We start from the raw sequence: 7,355 nt of genomic DNA, 5'->3' as shown, positions 1-7,355 counted from the left end.
GGGTTTGCTCTGGTGAGACGCAAGCAGCAATGACAGATATGGAGTTCTTTGCCAGGACACAGGTTTTTGTTCGTGGATGACAAGGATTCAGACATCTTAGTGTTGGAGGTGACACATCCGTGCGTGATGAGTAGTCTTGATGCCGCAGTGCATGCAGACAGCGGAGAGGTGGCAAGGATAGCCAGGATTGCGCAAGTATTGTCAACGTTTGAACGTTTCATGTACAACCTACTTGTGTCGAGGCCCGACCTAACAGCTGTAGTGGGAGCATTTGCAGTAGGGATTGTCAGTCGTACGATGGCTGACATGAGCATGTACAGGGGAGATATGCAGACCATATAGAGTTGTCTGCGAGATTTGCATGTAGGCTCTATACAGGATAGGCACCCCCGCACCCTTGCCTATCAATAGAGCGGATACGAATGCATGTAGATTGTGTGAGCCAGCCAGTGGGCATAGGTTGAGAGAGTCTCTCAATGATTTTTCTTGTATTTACTAGTGGTTTAGCTAGTAGGTCCCGCTTATTGGCACATTTGCCTTTAAGTGGGAGATTGTTGGGGTTAAAGGCGGTTGTGCCTTTGCCCCTGGTCGGACATTCAGTGTCCAGCCGCTCACTGATTGCACTAACCTATTCCTTATATACATAAGCAATAAGGAGATAGAGTGTATTGCTCATCCTCCACCTACACTGTGTGTTTGTCTCTCTCCTTCCCCGCATGCGTACTCTTCAAACCCTCCTTTTAATAAAATCTATTTTGGAGTGCAATGCAAACTCTTTGCAAAAGACATTAGATTATTTGATCAATCACCCACATTTGTTGATCACTTTGTTCCAATTCCAGATTGATTTCCTGCTCAAGAGCTTGTCCACTCTCCACCAATGAATTTTGTGCTCTTTGGGATCGTTCACACTCATTTCTTTTCTTCTCATAGTCCCCCTCTTTAATCAATGTTGCCAATCAGGACATCACTTCTTTTGTTAAATTCAACACATTTTTCCAAGGGTGCAAGTCAGTGTGAATAATGTCCTCACCATGAAAAAATGTCAATGCTCACACAAGGGTGTGGATAAGCACAAGTGCATGGTTTCGAACACTTTCACCATGCTCTCTCTCCTTGTTTGTTGTCTTTTCCTTCCCTCTCTCACCCTGCCCTATGAGGACATTGAGAAGTGAGCCTTGGTGGTATGTGCACATTCCAATAAACAACCAAGAAAACACTCTTTGAGAGACAATAGGGCCCTCAGTGGACATCAAGTATGTGCCATAGCATGCAAGGTCTCCCATGCCTCAATTCACACTAGTATATATTGCAAAAGACTAACTCCACACTGGTTTTTATTGCAAAAGACTTGAGCAAGGAGGTTTGTTGGCCCTTGAACTCCTTTGCTAAATAGATGGTAGTGGAGGAAAAGTTTGATATGCCCTCTATGTGGGCTATATGTCCAATGCCATATGCCCTTGAGTCAGCTTTTCCTCTTGCCAAATGGCTTTGTTGGGAATCCCTAGGACAAAGTGACACATTTGGTTAAGCGTACTTTGTTGCGATGTGTATGCAGCAACGCTACCACCATTTCCTAAGTGGATCCAAGCTATTGGCTGCAATTCAATGTAATAGCAAGCAAAGCCCTAGTCTGTAACCAGCCTTATACAACCATGAGAAGTGCAAGCATCATCAAAGTGTTGATGTAGAAGCTCCATGCTAACCAAGTAAAAAAACACATAGCCACAAAAAGGACCATGCATTTATATTGAATAAAATGTTGCGGCAAATAGTTCATGCACATAAAAAAAGGCATTGAACCAAAACATCCTTTTCCAATTCTCCAAATGACATGCCTAGCCAAAAATGCAACCATGTATAGAAACTTCACCAAAGAGGAAGCATGTCACACAAAGCATGCAATCATCTTTCATTGGACAATACACCTAGTCGAGTTATACAACCATGTGGCTTTACCAACTATTTACCTGCTGCCAAAGAAATGACTATATGTAAAAGCTAAAACACCAATCACTGAGAATCAATACTTGTCTTTAGTAGTAGATGAAGATTTTGAATGTAGAAAACTTGTAATTTTGTGAAAAACTTACTCAAAACATGCCATTAACCATCCAAATTACAACCATTTAAGGCTCTAGGTGCTCTATCTCTTTGTGTTTGCTATAAAGATGGCTCCATGGGGCCACTTTTCTATTGTGCTTATGGGCTCATCGAGCTACACCCAATACCCACCATGACATAAAGCCCACATACATGTCTTTGCAACAATGCTCGGAAAAAACTTTATTTCCTAAAGCTGCTCTCGTCTTGTCAAAGGACATTGCAAGGGCCCCCTCCCCTTGACACTTCACAAGGACCTGGAGTGTCCATTCCCCACTATGCAACTCCCCATGGTATCCGGCCTCCACCAATCAACAGTGGGTCATAATGTAGACCTATAGAATCCTTCCCCCCCCATGGCTTCCGACCTCCGTTGGACACCAATGGGTCATATGCATTATGGGGAGAGGACATTGCAGAGGTCTTTTCTTGCATCTTCAATAGGAAGTTAACCTGTCAATTATAGGCTACACTCAAATGCGGAGGCTAAATGCTAATTCCTATAGCAAGTCAAGAAGGCTTAACATCAAGACTCACACTTAGCAACAAAACCAAAAAGTTTGGCAAATTTTCTAGCATGAGTTTTTTTTACGGTCTCTCTCCCCTCTAATCTCTTTGCTTGTGAATCCTCTCTCTTCTTCTCGGGTGTGTGTGGGAGTGTGTGCGCACGCTAATAAAAAGAGGAAAATGGTATAACCTTTCTATCACCCGAGTGCGGTAGATTGGTTATGCCATTTCCCTCTTGAATAACATGTCTTGAGTTCAACTCTCCTCGTCGGCTAGATCTTTAAGGTCTCTTGGGATAGTTTCCTACGACGTTAAAACTCTCTTCTTCTTCTTCTTCTTCTACCCTCTGTGCGTCATCATGTTTGGAAAAGAGAAAAAACTTGAAGGCAGAAATCCCTTTGATTGGTTCTTCCGTAAAGGAAAAAGGCACTCAAGCCTCCTACCATTCGTAGCTATGAGAATACTCGACTTCTATCAGATTCACCATTCCCAAGTATGCAAGGCTCGCTCACAAGGGAAATCTGAATGCAAGGGAAATCTAGTTGTCTTGGTTGCTACCAAAGAAGTCATTGACAAAAGTAGCTCAAACCGAAACAATGCATACTTCTTGTAGCACAAGAAGATTTAGAAATTTTCTCATGTAGGAAAATGGTCTTTTTCCGTGTTTTTCATACAATACATAACATCATGAGCTTTTGTGAGGGAGGCACCGCATACCTAGCTAGGTACGATTGGGGGGGGGGGGGGGGGGGGGGGGGGGGGGGGGGCGGTGGTCTCCTGCCCCAATCGTACCTAGCTAGGTATGCGGTGCCTCCATGATGTTGAGGTAAGTCACAGTGTGAGAATTATTGTGAGAATCTGCCCAAACTTCTTGTGTAGGAGGACGAACTGTGATCTGACTATATAATAGCACAAATGAGAACCAGCAAGAAATAGTAAACCACCTATAAAGACAGAACTACAGATATGATGCTTTCAGAGCTTCAGTGGAGGAAGGATGGCATGGCACCAACCTGGCAGTCTGACAGAAAGTAGATTTCATGGCTACACTTTGTTTGAGAAGAAGCTCCTGTTACTACACTACAGAAGACAAGTAGGGCCAAATAAAAAATTGCATCTTGCCCTTTCTTCCCCATATCCAGGTAGGTAAAAGAACAAACCAAGCAGACTCCAATCATTTGAGCTCCAAGATTTGCAATTCAAGTGCACTGGCACACATCTTCAGCTGTAGAAATTCTCCAAGCCAATGGCTAGAATATCACAACAATCACCCGATTCACCTCTGCACTACCACAGGCAAAGCTCTGATGATACCACGGTCACCACATCCGCGCCGATTCTTCAGTGGTGAACCCCACCTGCTCAACTTAAAGAGATAATCAGCAAGGTCCATAATCTTTTCATCCTCCGTAATCTTCGAAGTCTTTTCACTGTCACATTCAAGGCTGGCCAGATTCCCCGATTCACCAAAAGCACCCACATTTTGCATGTTGTCTGGGCTCAACGTCTGTAACATTCAGGAAAGCAACAGAGAAAGAAGACTACCTGTGAATTTAACCACCTCTTTTAACTAAACAAGCCTTTGATTGAATAAGTAGGGGAATAGAATAATCTCGTTGTTGAGAGTGTGGAAGCGTTGCCCACTGTACCATCGGCACCTTGTTCCCCAACTTCAGTAGGTATTACTTTCTGCAAGAACAGAGCTTCTAATCAGATCCTCGAGTCAGAAGTTAAAATTCAAAGCCAATTGTTCTGGGCTATATCCTCATTATGTACTTTTTTCAACACGGCTAAGGCACCCTTATTCTTTCCATAACTCAAAACATATTCTTTACTGGACTGGTCTGAGGCACTAATGCTGATTTCATCTCCTACTTTGAGACCATGTTTGCGGCAAAATGTTTTCCATGCGCCTGTCAGCACGCCCCTGCGCCCTTTGTGGTGTCACCATATGACAAATGTAAACTCCATTTCTGTATCATCATTCCTGCCCATGCTTCCCGCAAAGCGCATGCAATTCATTCAGCTTCTCCTCAACAGAGGTTAACGTCAAATGATACCCTACATCTGTCCTGGAAATGACAAATTCATCAGGATTGAATCCTTCTGCAAACATAGAAATATCTTTAGTCATGAACGCTTGCATAATACATAAGATGAATAGCCATCAGCTTGATTTTTTGTGTAATAGATAGAATACTACCATGTGCCCACTAATGCTGCAAGAAAACCTCTGGGGTGATTGGATTACCTGCCTCCTCCTTCGACACCGCTCTCACCCCCAAGGCCTGCACGTCTTCGAGCAACAAGATTTCATCATCTGTTGAACTATCATTGCTTGCATTGAGCATGCAGCCTGCTTTCCTTCCCATCTCTTCAATAGTCTTCAAGAGATCTGAAACATATACACTCAACCAGAAAAACGGCAACAAGATCAATCGATACGTCAAAAACTCTTACAGATTCGCTAGAATTTCTGTTTGCACAAGCTCTACTTTATCCCTTACCAGTTTGAATTTCGCCATGACAACACGTCCGTAGACACAACAGGATAGACCTGTCTCCAAAGAGCCTCTCTCTCTCTGTCTCTCTCTCTCTCACATCTACAAGTTCTTGTGTACCCAGACATGGTATCAGATTCACTACTTTGTAACAAAGTGGTCTCATAGGTCATTACATTTCATTTCATTTCATCTCTCTCTCTCTCTCTCTCTCTCTCTCTCTCTCTCTCTCTCTCTCTCTCTCACACTCACACTCACACACACACAAAGAGGCTGATTTCTATCACTTGAAAGATCCCCAAAAACGCCCAAATGGTGCCGATTCATAGGGCAAGTACATCACTGTCTAGAAAGTAGATACTACTAGCCTCAAGGGAAAACTATAAAAACAGAATGCCATGGTAAAAAACCTCTCCTAAGAGAGTAAAAAGTGCCCTAGTGAGCTAATTGGAGAGAGGATGACAACAGCGTCTCGAAAGATTAGCACTTCCACCAAAAGATCCATCGGAAACTATAGATCAAAAACTTGAACCACCAACATCCACCAGTGGTGAAGAGGACAATGAGCAACTACAAGAGCTTAGCCAACCAGCTGGTAAGATCTGATAGCAAGAGGCAATGGATATACAAAAGGGAGAGATCAGTCAATGAAGAAGATGAGGAAGAAGAGGCAACTCCAATCACCAAGAGACTGCAAGGGGGTGCCACAAGATGAGCAACAAAGCACTATATTGGAGTTAACAAGAAGCTATCGTCCAAACAGTCCACTTGCTGAAGGTGACTCCCGAGGACGAGAGCTAGATCCTAGAAGGCAGTGAAGGAGGCTCTGAGGACAACAGCCTATGGAAACCACATGTAGAAACTATGCAGAGTGAGTAGAGGGCAAAGCAGCAAGCCACTACCAGCAAACACAAACAACCTAAGATGGGGAAACTAGGGAATCAAGAAAGACAAGAACATGAGAAACGAATCAGAAAGCACAGAAATTAAACGAAAAGCATGCTCTAAAACCTGTTCAGGGTCCGTTTGAGGTCAACTAAAAGGCCAAAGGTGCCCAAGTAATAAAGCTAAGTGTGGGAACTGAAAAACCTGAAAGAAGACCAAGAAAACATGGAGAGGAGGAGGACAGCCGCAAGTGAGTTTTTGTTGTTTTTGGAGCTTGTTTTGGCCATAAACTGCTCATCCGAGGTCGGATTTGAGCACTTTGATATTGTAAAATGGGGTTTTGGGCCGTTCCGAACATGATGGCACTGTCCATTTTGCCAAATTCTTCATTGTTTTTCTGTTGTTTTGGCTGTGTAAGTTTCTCCTATGAGCGAAGCTTCTGCTCGAATTTGTGATTATATCTGGCATATTTTACCCATATTGTGTGAGCTATTTGCCCCATTGGTGTTGGCCCAAGCTCAATTGTATCTAAACATAAAAAATTCTCCTCTTTTGAGTTGAGTTTTGTGTGTGTGTGTGTGTGTGTGTGTGTGTCTGTGTGGAGTGGACAAATGGATAGTCTCTCGCTTGTCACTCCATCGGTGTGTTCCCTGTCACGGTCAGGTGGGTTGTGTCAGCCGAGTGGTGCCCCATTGTGTGTGTGTGTGTGTGTGTGTGTGTATCATCCCAAGAGTGTGTTTCGGGTCATTATAGAGGCGTTGTGTGTGTTTCCATCCCGCTCACATTCTTTTGGCGCCCCCACGGAGGATCTTCTTTGAGTACCTTCAACTTCGGGATTATAGATTACAGATTACAGGTTACAGGTTACAGGTTACAGAGACAGGGATAGGTACATGTACAGGTGATTCACACAGGTACAAGTAGCTGGAGTAGAGCACTGGCAAGTGGGAGTCACTTGCAGTTGCCGTGGGTATGCATCATTTGGTGCCTGTTTGAGCGCATTGTCTGCTAGTATTGTATGTTACTTGTGGAAACTACCATTGTACGCCTTTGTGGAGCCATAATTGGTTTTTTTTTTGCAGTCCCAGCCATTTCTGAGACTTGGTCAGGAAGATAGTCATTTCTGAGACTTGACTATACGAGGTTTGCATAAGCTTTCGTGAGAGGGTCGATAGCGTGAGGTTTTATTGAACTGGGGGATTCTCAAATGTGAGATCCTTTCGGTGATACAGGTGGCTAGAGAACCCTTTTCGTGACCTCACCATAGGCTATATACTAGTGATTCCTACTTGATGCTCGGGTTCTATTGTTGGAAGGTTATGCATACATATACAGTCTATATTTTGGATTCTTACTGCT

At 43.6% G+C, this 7,355-nt stretch overlaps 1 pseudogene across 1 annotated transcript; it reads right to left on the bottom strand.

Moving 5' to 3' along the window:
* Positions 1–3,530: 3,530 nt before the first annotated feature.
* On the bottom strand, positions 3,531–5,303 carry LOC147435925 (uncharacterized; annotated as a pseudogene). Its single transcript, XR_015185126.1, has 3 exons — positions 5,118–5,303; positions 4,862–5,005; positions 3,531–4,716 (listed from the first exon to the last, which is right to left on the bottom strand). The product of XR_015185126.1 is annotated as an uncharacterized LOC147435925 (transcript).
* Positions 5,304–7,355: the final 2,052 nt, after the last annotated feature.

Source organism: Adiantum capillus-veneris, chromosome 18 (assembly GCF_014529385.1).
Source record: "Adiantum capillus-veneris isolate H3 chromosome 18, ASM1452938v2, whole genome shotgun sequence".
Taxonomy (NCBI): Eukaryota; Viridiplantae; Streptophyta; class Polypodiopsida; order Polypodiales; family Pteridaceae; genus Adiantum; species Adiantum capillus-veneris.
Note: the sequence above shows the minus strand (reverse complement) of the source record. Positions and strands in the feature narration are given on the sequence as shown.